Source organism: Rhamphochromis sp. 'chilingali', assembly GCF_963969265.1.
Source record: "Rhamphochromis sp. 'chilingali' genome assembly, chromosome: 13".
Lineage (NCBI taxonomy): Eukaryota > Metazoa > Chordata > Actinopteri > Cichliformes > Cichlidae > Rhamphochromis > Rhamphochromis sp. 'chilingali'.
Window position 1 is genome coordinate 33,341,166 of NC_137940.1, and position 10,850 is coordinate 33,352,015.

Sequence of the window (10,850 nt, forward strand, 5' to 3'; positions counted from 1 at the left end):
CAGCGAGAACAACTCACACAGTGTGCTCAAACGTCCCGGAACCACCTCCTCTTTACCTGCACCCACACACTCAGCACGAGCCTCCCAAGAAAGACGTGTACAGAATGTGCTCCTGTTTTCAACATCATGGCAGCTTTCAGCCAGCTCTCCAAAACAAACTCAGTAATGAAAGACAGAGAAACTGCTCTCCCTTTTTGTTACATTCATTAATGATACGGATATTCTCTATATCTACACAAAGAAGAGGCAGATGCATCTCATACGCGCCTCCTAACATCCTCAGGACCTCCAGCCTTGTTTTAGTCAAACACCATTGGAGCTCTGCTGCATCTGCTCCATTTTTACTGTCACAGCAACTTCACTGGAGCAGTAACTGATTCTCCTGACCCACAAAAAAGAAAAAAACTGAGGAAAAACAGACAGAGAGAGGGAGAAAAGGGAGCGAGAGAGGGGGAAGCCCTTATTTCACAGTCCACTGTTGTTTTCTCCGCCCAGTCCTACACACAAACACACTCACACACCGAAACACCACGCACACCTCCCATCTGTCCTCAGTGGGGGGGCGGAGAAGGAGGAGGAAGATGGGGGGTGGGGGTGATGATGACTCACCCACTGCCCTGTTTTATGTAATCGGAGCAGACAGGCTTAAGCCACCAGGGGGCAGCAGATCCTGCAGATCTCATCTGCAGCAGGCCAAGAATAGCAACAACCAGAGGAGACGGTGCTTGGTTTTATAACCTAATTTACTATCGGGCCTACATTTTCTCCCATTTTCAGCGAGTCATGCACCTGTAGGAGGAACAACTGATGGGAACTTTGTCTACTTTTCACAAATAATGTACTGTACAGCAATTTAGAAGCTCATCCCCCCCCCCCGCCGCCCCGCCCCCTTTTTATAACCTGGCATCATATGATGGAGAACAAACATGTGTCGGGTGATGGTGTTAAAGAGTGCAGCAGAGTAGGAGGTGTGTGTGTGTGTGTGTGTGTGTTCAGTTAAGGGAAGAGTAGCCCTGGCATTTCCTGTTGGCATTCACACAGAAATAGACCCCGACAGGGGCAGACAACATAATGGGTGAATTTCTCAGCAGGACTGGGGTTCAGTGGGTAAGCCGGCCTCTGGGCTTCACCCGCAAAATTTTACTGAGCGTGTCACAAATCTGCAATAAAGAGAAGGTTCATAAATGACTACAAATAGGTGCAAAAAAGTCAGAAGGGGATGCAAAATTCCCACAGAGACACCCAAGAGACAATAAAGTAATACAAAATAACCAAGAAATGATCCAATATGACAAGAAATGATCTCAACTAACATAAGGTGAAAACTGGGTTAAAGTAGATGACAGATGCCAGCAAACACGCAGACAAAGACATAGAGCAGCTAAAAGAGCCCCAAAAGATGAAGACGATGATTAGAATGAAGCACAAACGTCTGGGATGGTGTAGATGGTGTAGCGAGGCCTTGTGTATGTCTCATAATCCATATTTGCGGGGTGTAATGGTTCAAAGGATCCACAGGAGAAGGCGTGAGTAGATTTGTGCGTGCATCCAGCATATATTTATGTTTATGTGATTATATATATGTGTGAGTGCAAGGTGTGGGTGTTTACATAGGAGAGCATGTGTTTGAGAGTGTCAGTGCCCACACAGATGAGGGGGAGGAGTGTTTGGGGTGGCAGAGGGGAGTGTTGGAGCATTTGGGCCTCAGTTTTTTTGGCTCCATGGATGGAGTATGATCTCATTTCTGGGCAAGCCGTGCCCCGTAGGCCGCAGTGGGGGAATGGTGTGGGTGTGGAAGCTCAAAATTGAAGCTTCATGTGGTGGTACCAACCACTTAAACGCAATGGAACAAACATGGCCGACAGACTGTTCCTCAATTTGAGACACGTTGCCATGATGGAGGAGCAATCTTTTCCCCTTTGATCTCCTCCTGTTGCATTACAAAAAGCTCTCAAAGCCTCCCCCTCCACTACACTACAATGCAGGTATTATATTTATGAATGAAAGAGCGAGGTGGAGTGTCATTTCCCTCCACCCACAACCCCGAACACTGAATGAGTTCATTAATGAAAAGAGCGGGGAGCGAAATCTGCAGGACATGAAAAACAGGATGCACAGTACAAGGAGGGCTGAGTGATTAGAGAGTGTAAATTAGTGAGGGCATGAGGCAGGAAATGGCTCTCTCCTCTGGATATTTGCATGGAGTATATATAGATATATGGAGAGGGGTGATCAGCGGGGGAGGGCAATTATGAAATACAACATAAACAATAGCATCAAGGACTAATTTAAAAAAACAAAAAAAACAAGACATGGTTCTGACTCTGGATACTGCCATTTACAGACAGGTTATAAATCAGACATTGTTTTGTTCCACAGAAACAACACAGGTTCATAAACAGAGTGCATTAATGTACTAATGTATTGCATTTTTGGATGCAATCAAACATCTCTGATTGGAAATAAAAACATAAACCCTAAAGATGGTTTAAACTAAGTGCAGTCCTTGCATCACTAATAATATCTCGGGCTGTGTACAGCAGGAAAGATTGCAGAGTAGACCAGCTTTGCAAGAAATAAAACCACTCCATTAAAAGGAAAAAAAACAACAAGTAATTTTAAGTCCCATCCCTTTATTTTTGGGCTCTATTAGTGTGGCTTTGCAAGATTAAAAGTAAAAATAAATAAATAAAATATTTACTTATCTTATGGCGGGCCTTGGTACATCCCTCCAGTTGATCCACTATGTTAGCTCCTCTCCCTTTTAAAACCACCTTCCCTTTAAGGTAACTTACTTCTAAATGGTTGGCTGTCAAAAACAGAAGGCTTGAATTGGAGGTGGGTGGAGCCCAAACTCCCAGGGTTACTTTTAGATGGTTTGGTACATTGAGTTTGGTACAGTGACATCATGCAAAGCCAAGAGTAGATAGTCGGACAGTCTGGAATTGATCATTTAGAGCAGTTAAAGCTCTAGGACCAGAGTTTGTATGTTCTTCCTGTGTCTGCATGGGTTCTCTCCCAGTATCCTTCCTCCCATAATGCAGATAGGTTAAGCTAATTAGTGATTAATTGGTTAGCCCTGCAACAGACTGGTGACCTGTGTAGGATGTACCCCGCCTCTTACGCTATATAACAGCTATGATATGCTCCACCGCAACTGTGACCTTGAATTAGATAAGTGGAAAAACAACTTGAACATTTATTTTTGTAACTGTATATATGTGACAGAAAATGAGTAAACACGTATATTGCATGCCAAACTGGTGTGAGGTTTATCAGTAGTTTATTTATTTTTCCTAAAAACTGAGAATTAAATTATTAGGTTGTGCATTATGGTGTGAATAATACTATTTCAGTAGATTGTATTATGATGACATAGTGGGGTCAGGGGTAAAAACACTTATTAGCAATGCCCAGATATTGTAATACCTCTCTAAAGTAAGAACCTGAACCCTTCACATTAAGAGGTTGGAGACTCTGAAGAATTCTTCCTTTTAATATATGATAGTAACTCTTACATTTAATTTGATTCTTAAAAGTCTTCTAGTTTTTTTGTCTACTAGTTTTTTTTCACTATATATAAAAACTTTATTTAACAAACTACTTTTTTCATACTCTCAAAGATTTTGTGCTTAATTTCTCCTGAATGTCCTGCAAATATGTTTTAAAATGCTTTTAAAGACGATCTGGCTAGAGAATGACATTTGAAAATTAGCCCGTTAGCTAAGAGTAGGTAATTGCCCCGAAGCTAATCAAACAAATAAACAAAATACACTTTCACAAGGATATATTTAAAGACAGATAAACTGAGATAAGGTTACTGCATTAATATCTTTAAGGTTAAACTTCACTGTGCTATAAAATCTTGAGCTAAATGCTAGAGCTAGCATGGTAACATGCTAACAATCATAGATTTAAAAGGTAATTTAACATATAAAACACATGCATTCCTACTAATAATAACATGGAAGATACAAAGGAAAACCACTATTTTATATTTATATATCACCCAGTATTTTTTTTTCTCTGTGTGTATCTTTTTCTGTACAACAACAAATTAAAAAAGAAATCTGGGATAATCGCTCTATCAATCTGAACAGGAAAAGTGGATGTATAGATAACTGTTGCTAGCCTGGTTATATGCGTTCAATGACCTCTTTGTTAGGTGCACCTATTCAACTGCTTGCTACCAAAAATATCAGCTAATCCTATGGTAATTCAATAAATGTAGGTATGCAGATGTATTTAAGACGACCTGCTGATCTTCCAACTGAGTATCAGAATGGAAAAGAAAGGTGATTAAAGTGACTCACGTGCTTTACAACACAACCATTGCTAGGGTTTACAGCGAATGGTCCAAAAAAGAGAAAATATCCAGTGAGCAGAAATGCTCTGGTTGAAAAAGTCGTGGTAATCCCAGAGGTCAGAGGAGAATGGCCAGACTGCGTCAAGCAGATAGAAATGCAACAGTAACTCAAGCACTCGAAACAGCCAAGGTATGCAGAAGAGCATTTGTGAACACAACAGGTTGAACTACACTGGCAACATGGTGGCACAGTGATAAGGACTGTTGCATCACAGCAACAAGACCCTGAGTTTGACTCCACCGTCTGGCTGGGGCCAGAGGTTTGCCCTGTGTTTGTGTGGATTCTGGTTTGAACCAACAGCCCAAAGACATGCAGAATAGAATGGATTGATGTGCTACAGCAGCACACTGGGTGCCGCTCCTGTCTGCTAAGAACTGTAAACTGAGTCTACAATTCCAAGCCTGCTCAGAACAGTTTTCATTTCTGCTGCGATATTTGGCATAAACTCCATCCTCCCTTGTATCAATGGTTCAGGCATGCAGTATTGTTGTAGATGATATTTGCACTCTCTGGGCTCCACAGCACCAGTTGAACATTGTTTAAAAACCACAGCCTGTCTGAGTATTGTTGCTGAGCATGTCTATCCCTTTATGCCCACAGTATACCCATCTTCTAATGGCTGCTTGCAGCAGGATAACTCATTATGTCAAAAAGCTCAAATCATCTCAAACTGGCTCCCTGAACATGACACGTGACTGTACTCAAACGGCCTCCACATTCAGCAGATCTAAATACATACGATTAAGACCTGTAAGGTGTACCCATTGAAGTGTCCGCTGACTGTATTTGTCAACAGCGACTCCATTTTCTAATCTAGCGAGTTTGTGGCTTTTCTGTTATTCAGTGGGATATTCTTCTCTGTAAAACTGATCATTAGAGCAGACGTGACTCAATGTTATAAGACAGGAGCTTACATGTGAAACGCTCTAAACTGTCATTCTGTAATACAACAAGAGTCACTTCTTATTAGCTATAAGAAGTAATTAGATAAGTGGAAAAACAAAATAATTATCTTATCAGTCTGGTCCAATTACAGGTTCAATTGCTGGGTTTGTTCACTGCCTGGGGTCAATGCAATCTCCCGCGAACACCCTGGGAATTCAGAGCGGGGTATAGCAGCGAGCAGGATATTGGGTCACGTGTCAGTGATTAACAACAGTGTTAATTAAAAATATGACTGTTCAGGAGTCTGCACACACACCATGCGCTGTGAGGGAAAACCATGCTGCGATACAGGTGCAAACAAGAACACAGAGCCCCGTTCAGAAGCACGCAGACAACTTCTTGCAGCTTCTTGAGCTGTTCGATTACATAAAAGCAGCGGAGATAGATTTATACAAGGCTCCGAGCGAGACCCGTGTCTACTTTACTTCCAGTTTCTTTACTCATTGCGTAAATGTGGTTACCAAGAGACGTGTTGCTATGGGTGTGTGGGTGTAGAGCGGCAAAAGGGACCGATGCTGAAAAGACATTCAGCCCTGAGAAAAATAACAGAAAAGAAAAAAAATGAAAGGTATGTGAACTGCAGGAAACAGAAGGCTGTAGAGGGTTTCTGTGAATCACAAAACACAAACTGACTGTGAAAGAGATACTTGGGCAGCTGCTGAGGCGCTAAAAAAAACAACTCAGTATGAACTCTCCAGAGTACTTGAATAGTTACTTTTCAAAAACATACGGTGTGTGAATAAACTATGATCTATAGATCGATTTTGTAAACTAGATTTTACACTCTGGCTGTGTGTGAAGTTGTAGAAATTAGCCTTGATTTTGCAAACAGTAACACAAACTTATCCATCGCAAACACCAGGGTTGACAAAAAAAAGGTTTCATTAACAGACAAATTATCCTGTTGATAAGGAAATAATAAATAGAGGATGAGGCCCACATGTTCTCAAGATCTCAAGTGCTGCCAGACAAATTATGCACCACCCACTGCAGGGTTAGCGGTGATGCACAGGGAAGTATCGTCTGTGCTAATACCTCTACTCAAGCTAATTTGACCTTTGCTTGTTCTAATGGAGTAACAGACCAGAGTACTTTGTCCACCGTTGGATTTTAATCAAGTGTTACCGTCACAGTGTAAAGATCCCAGGAAGAAGCTGCTGGATGGCTGTAGATGATTGGATTTCTAATAAATTGAAGTCAAACTAATCTTGGTTTTAGCACCTGTATAAACAAACTAGGGCATCAAAAGTAAAGGTTATTTGATCCACAGCCCCCCGTCTACACTGGCACATTGTTACAGACACCACTTATCCATTCATTTCCTCAACCACCTCACCATTTCAACCCAATTCGAGGGCAATCTAAATGGTAGAACTATGTCAAAAGCTTTAAAGCGTCACACAGTTGGTGCAGATTTGTCAGTTGCACATTCACGGCCTGAATCATGAATCAAGTGACATCTTCTGCTCCACCACATCCCAAAGGTGCTCCATTGAATGGAAATTTGGGGTATGTGGAGGCCATCTGAGTACAGTGAGCTTGTGGTCATGTTCATGAAACCAGTTAGAAATGATTTGAGCTTTGCGACATGGGCACGTCCGTAACCATATTCAGGCAGACTGTGGTGTGTAAACAATGCTCACCTGGTGCTAAGGGGGGTGAAGTGCGCTTTAAGATTCGAAGTGCTGTGCATTCATAGATGCGCATTCCTAATATGATGGGCTGACATCATAGCAAACCCTATGAATTAAGAATGGGATTTCACTCAAGCTCATATGTGTGTGAAAGCACACAGGCAAATACTTTTGGTAACATAGTGTATTAGTGAGACAGTTAAATTAAAATGCTCCAAAAGGCACAAAGAATATTGAGAATATTGAAAGACTCTCTTCAATGACTGGACTTAGCAGACAGCATCAGCTACAGCTGTATGTGTCCTTTCCCACCTATCAGTGAAAGTGGCTACGCCTCTAACTTTAAGCTTGAACCAAATCTGTTCTAAAAGTGGAGCCTAGGGGAGACTGACTTGTTCATGGAGCAAACTCAAGTGTTCACAAGAGGGACTTCCATTTTTTGCTCTCTTCAGTCCCAAAGGTTGCTGATTGGTAGAACACAATCTATAAAAGCCACTTGTAGTGTAAACACATGGATATTTCCAGCTGAATTATTGTGCTGTAAAATATGTTAATACTTTATTAAAACACAAGTGCACTACAGTAAATATATTTAGGTACGTCCCAAAACTGCCCACGGGATCCATTACATGTGCTCACAAACAGTAAACCTAAAATAGATAAAAATCCCTCTGGCCGGTAAAAGCACAACAAACCACTAATATCCACAAGAATCAGGCCATTAAGAGACCACAATATTGCAATTATTTTTTTAATAGGCATTTCTGATTTAGTGTTACAATAATACAAATATAATAATAACATCCTGTAAAAGGCTTGCCTGTAACCTGCTAACTGTTTCCTAGCTTGTTGACCCCCACAGAGGTCTTGTTTGTGAGTTAATATATTTTTGGAGCGCTATAGATAGCTGATAGTAATTGACCCCATCCATTCACGAATCACTACAGAATGAATGGGTCTGTATTGGATAACAGGGAGGGATTAAAAAAAAGAAGTTATGTGAGAATAGTTATTTGATTGGTATCAAAACACTGGGACAATGCAGATATATTTTGAGCTGCTCTGCACAAGGACAGGGATTGAAAGGAGGAAGGGTGGACTGAGACTAAGAAAAGCATGCATTCAATCTGCTCCTTCCTCACTGCCTTCAACCACTAACTTGCTTTTGTTATGCAACAACTCGATCTATAGGCACATCTCCAACATACGTCCAGGTGAGAGACATTAAAATTAACTCTTTGGCTGACACCAGATGTAAAAAGCGTCCGTGTGTGATGTCCGCCGTCTTTGTCTTTTTTGTCCGGCTTTATCTGCGCTTGACCTTTTGCCTGAAAAAAAGAAGAAAAAAAAGCGGCTGAGAGGTAATGGAGAGGAGCAGGACACAGAGGAGCGAGGGGAAGGCAGAGAGGGCGTCTCAATGAAAGCTCTGCTGCTCGGAGGTCTCTCGTGATGTAACACATCTACATCATGTCGCCATGGCAACCCCGCATCAGCACCAACTGGCTGTGGGGAGGAAGAGCCAGTGTCTGTGCTGGTATGTTACAGTACAGTACCCTGGGAGAAAAAGTCTGTATCTGTCCAGAAAACATAAAGAACCATGGGTACAAATTTCTATTTGATAAGAGTACCTTTCCATTTATTATATAAATGCCAATAATAAACATAGCAACTAAATGAATACTCACTAGTGACTATTTTCAAATGGATTAAAACTGTCCGCAGGCTTTGCTTGAATTCAAAGGTTTCTCCTTGAAAACTGCATAGAGCATTTAAAATATTCAGATCCTATCATTGAGCAAAGGCACACATTCAGCCTCATTCAGTATAATAAAGCCTCTCGTGGCAAACTCCATCCTCAATAGAAACATCAGCGCTATTCACTGAATTATTGTCCCCATGTTCTCCAGTGAGTCTAAGTATAATCCAGGGACCTTGAAGAAACAAAACTCGAGTACAAACAAAGAACCACTAGTGAAAAACTTCTGCCCCCTGCTCAGTGCCCTGGCTGCTAAAAATAAACCAGATATTGAAAAGGGAAGAGAAAAGGCACAAGGCTACTGGCTCACAAAGCCAAACTGAGAGATGGAGGCAGGCATTGATGGAGGCGAGGAGCAGGAGCGTGTGTGGGGGGAGGGAGGTGTATGTGGGTGTTTGTATACTTCATTTTCACAGGTTGAATCTGTCTGTCGGTTTCAAATCTGATGCAGTCCGAAGGTGTTGAATTGGTGGCAGACAAGTTCAAAATTACCAGAGCTCTTCCACTCTAAAGTGGACTAAGTTTGTCTGCTTCCACAGGGTCGCTGTTGATTTACTTTGAGGACCATAATAAGAAAACTGATCCCTACCATCTCTAAAGGCATCATAATGAGATCCAAATCACCACCAATGGGGTTTGGGCATCAGAGTTTGATAGCATTGTGCAGTATCTTAGCTGCTCCTAGGACTGCAATCTTCTATTAAACAGTTATCACACAGAGCTTTATTTATAATGTGAGGTAAAGAGCCTACAATATTAGAGAGAACACCCCAACAACCAGACAGCTTCGCTAAGAATAAGCACTTGGCGCGAGTGGGAAAGAAAAACCCCTTTTTGACAGGAAAAAACCTCCAACAGGACCAGGCTCAGGGAGGGGATGTCATCAGCTGTGAATAGACAGGCTGTGGAAGAGAACCAGAGATTAATAATAAGTAATGATTAAATGCAGAGTGGCGTATAAACACACGGTGAGTGAAGAAGAAACACTCTCCAACAGCCTAGGCTTATTGCAAAGCAATCAGGAGGGGCTTGGGGGTCATGTCTGTCTCATGAATCCAAACTGCGAGCTGGTTTCACAGAAGAGGGGCCTGAAAGCTGAAGGCTCTGCCTCCCATTCTACTTTTAAATACTCTAGGAACAACAAGTAAGCCCACAGTCTGAGAGTGAAGTGCTCAATTGGGGTGATTTAGTAAGTTAAGATTAGCCTGATCATTCAAGACCTTGAAAGTGAGGAGAAGGATTTGAATGTGAGAGACCTCAGGTGTTGTACCTGGAAGGGGAATGATTACTGGAGGGGTTACAGCTCACAATGATCTCAATACCACAGGTACCACTTTGGACTTTCCACATCTTTCCACAGCTTTGTAGGTATCTATATTTGAATGATTCCTAATCAAAAAGGGGGAAATAAAGAACCACTATGCAAACTAAAGAAAGCACAAACTTCCTGTTAATTGGCTTCTACATATTAACAATAATTTTCAGAACTCGTAATCTTTGCAAGTGCCCTAAGTCAGTCATTTCAACACAAAGAGCACAAAAACCGTATTACAGGAGGACTTTGGTTAAAACTAATTTGTCAGTTTCCTGTAAAAAAAAAAAAAAAAAACACACCAAAGAAACAAACTGTTTCAACAGATTTGTGATAAAATCAAGAGAGCAGATGAAGCTGACTGTGCAAATGTGCTCCACTGACTCGTGCCTCTATGACTTGTGTATTGTACGTGACTCCATTCACATGAGAGCAGAGGAAAATTTACCTCCACTTTTTTAGACTTCAGGAGGCGATTACAGCTTCAGCTCCCAGTGTTCCCAGTTGTCTCTCTGTACCCCTAAATTTCCCTAAATGTTTTTTTTCTCCCTCTCAACTCTTACTATTTACTCCTCATCCTCTCCCGCGCCGATGCAGGAGTGGGAGGTGTTGCTAGGCGACAGATTCGCTCCTTCTTTTCAAGAAAAAGAGTGCAGACCTTGACTCTCTGGGTGTAAAAATAAACAGAAAAAGAAAAGACGGACTTAGAGAGAAAAGGACAAGTATCATTCACCTCTGGCATGAGAGCCACACTCTTTGTTTACCGTGAAAATATTTTCCATACAACCCCCCCCCCCTCCCCGGAAGCTCCTCATCTACATCCTGAAGTGGTCCAA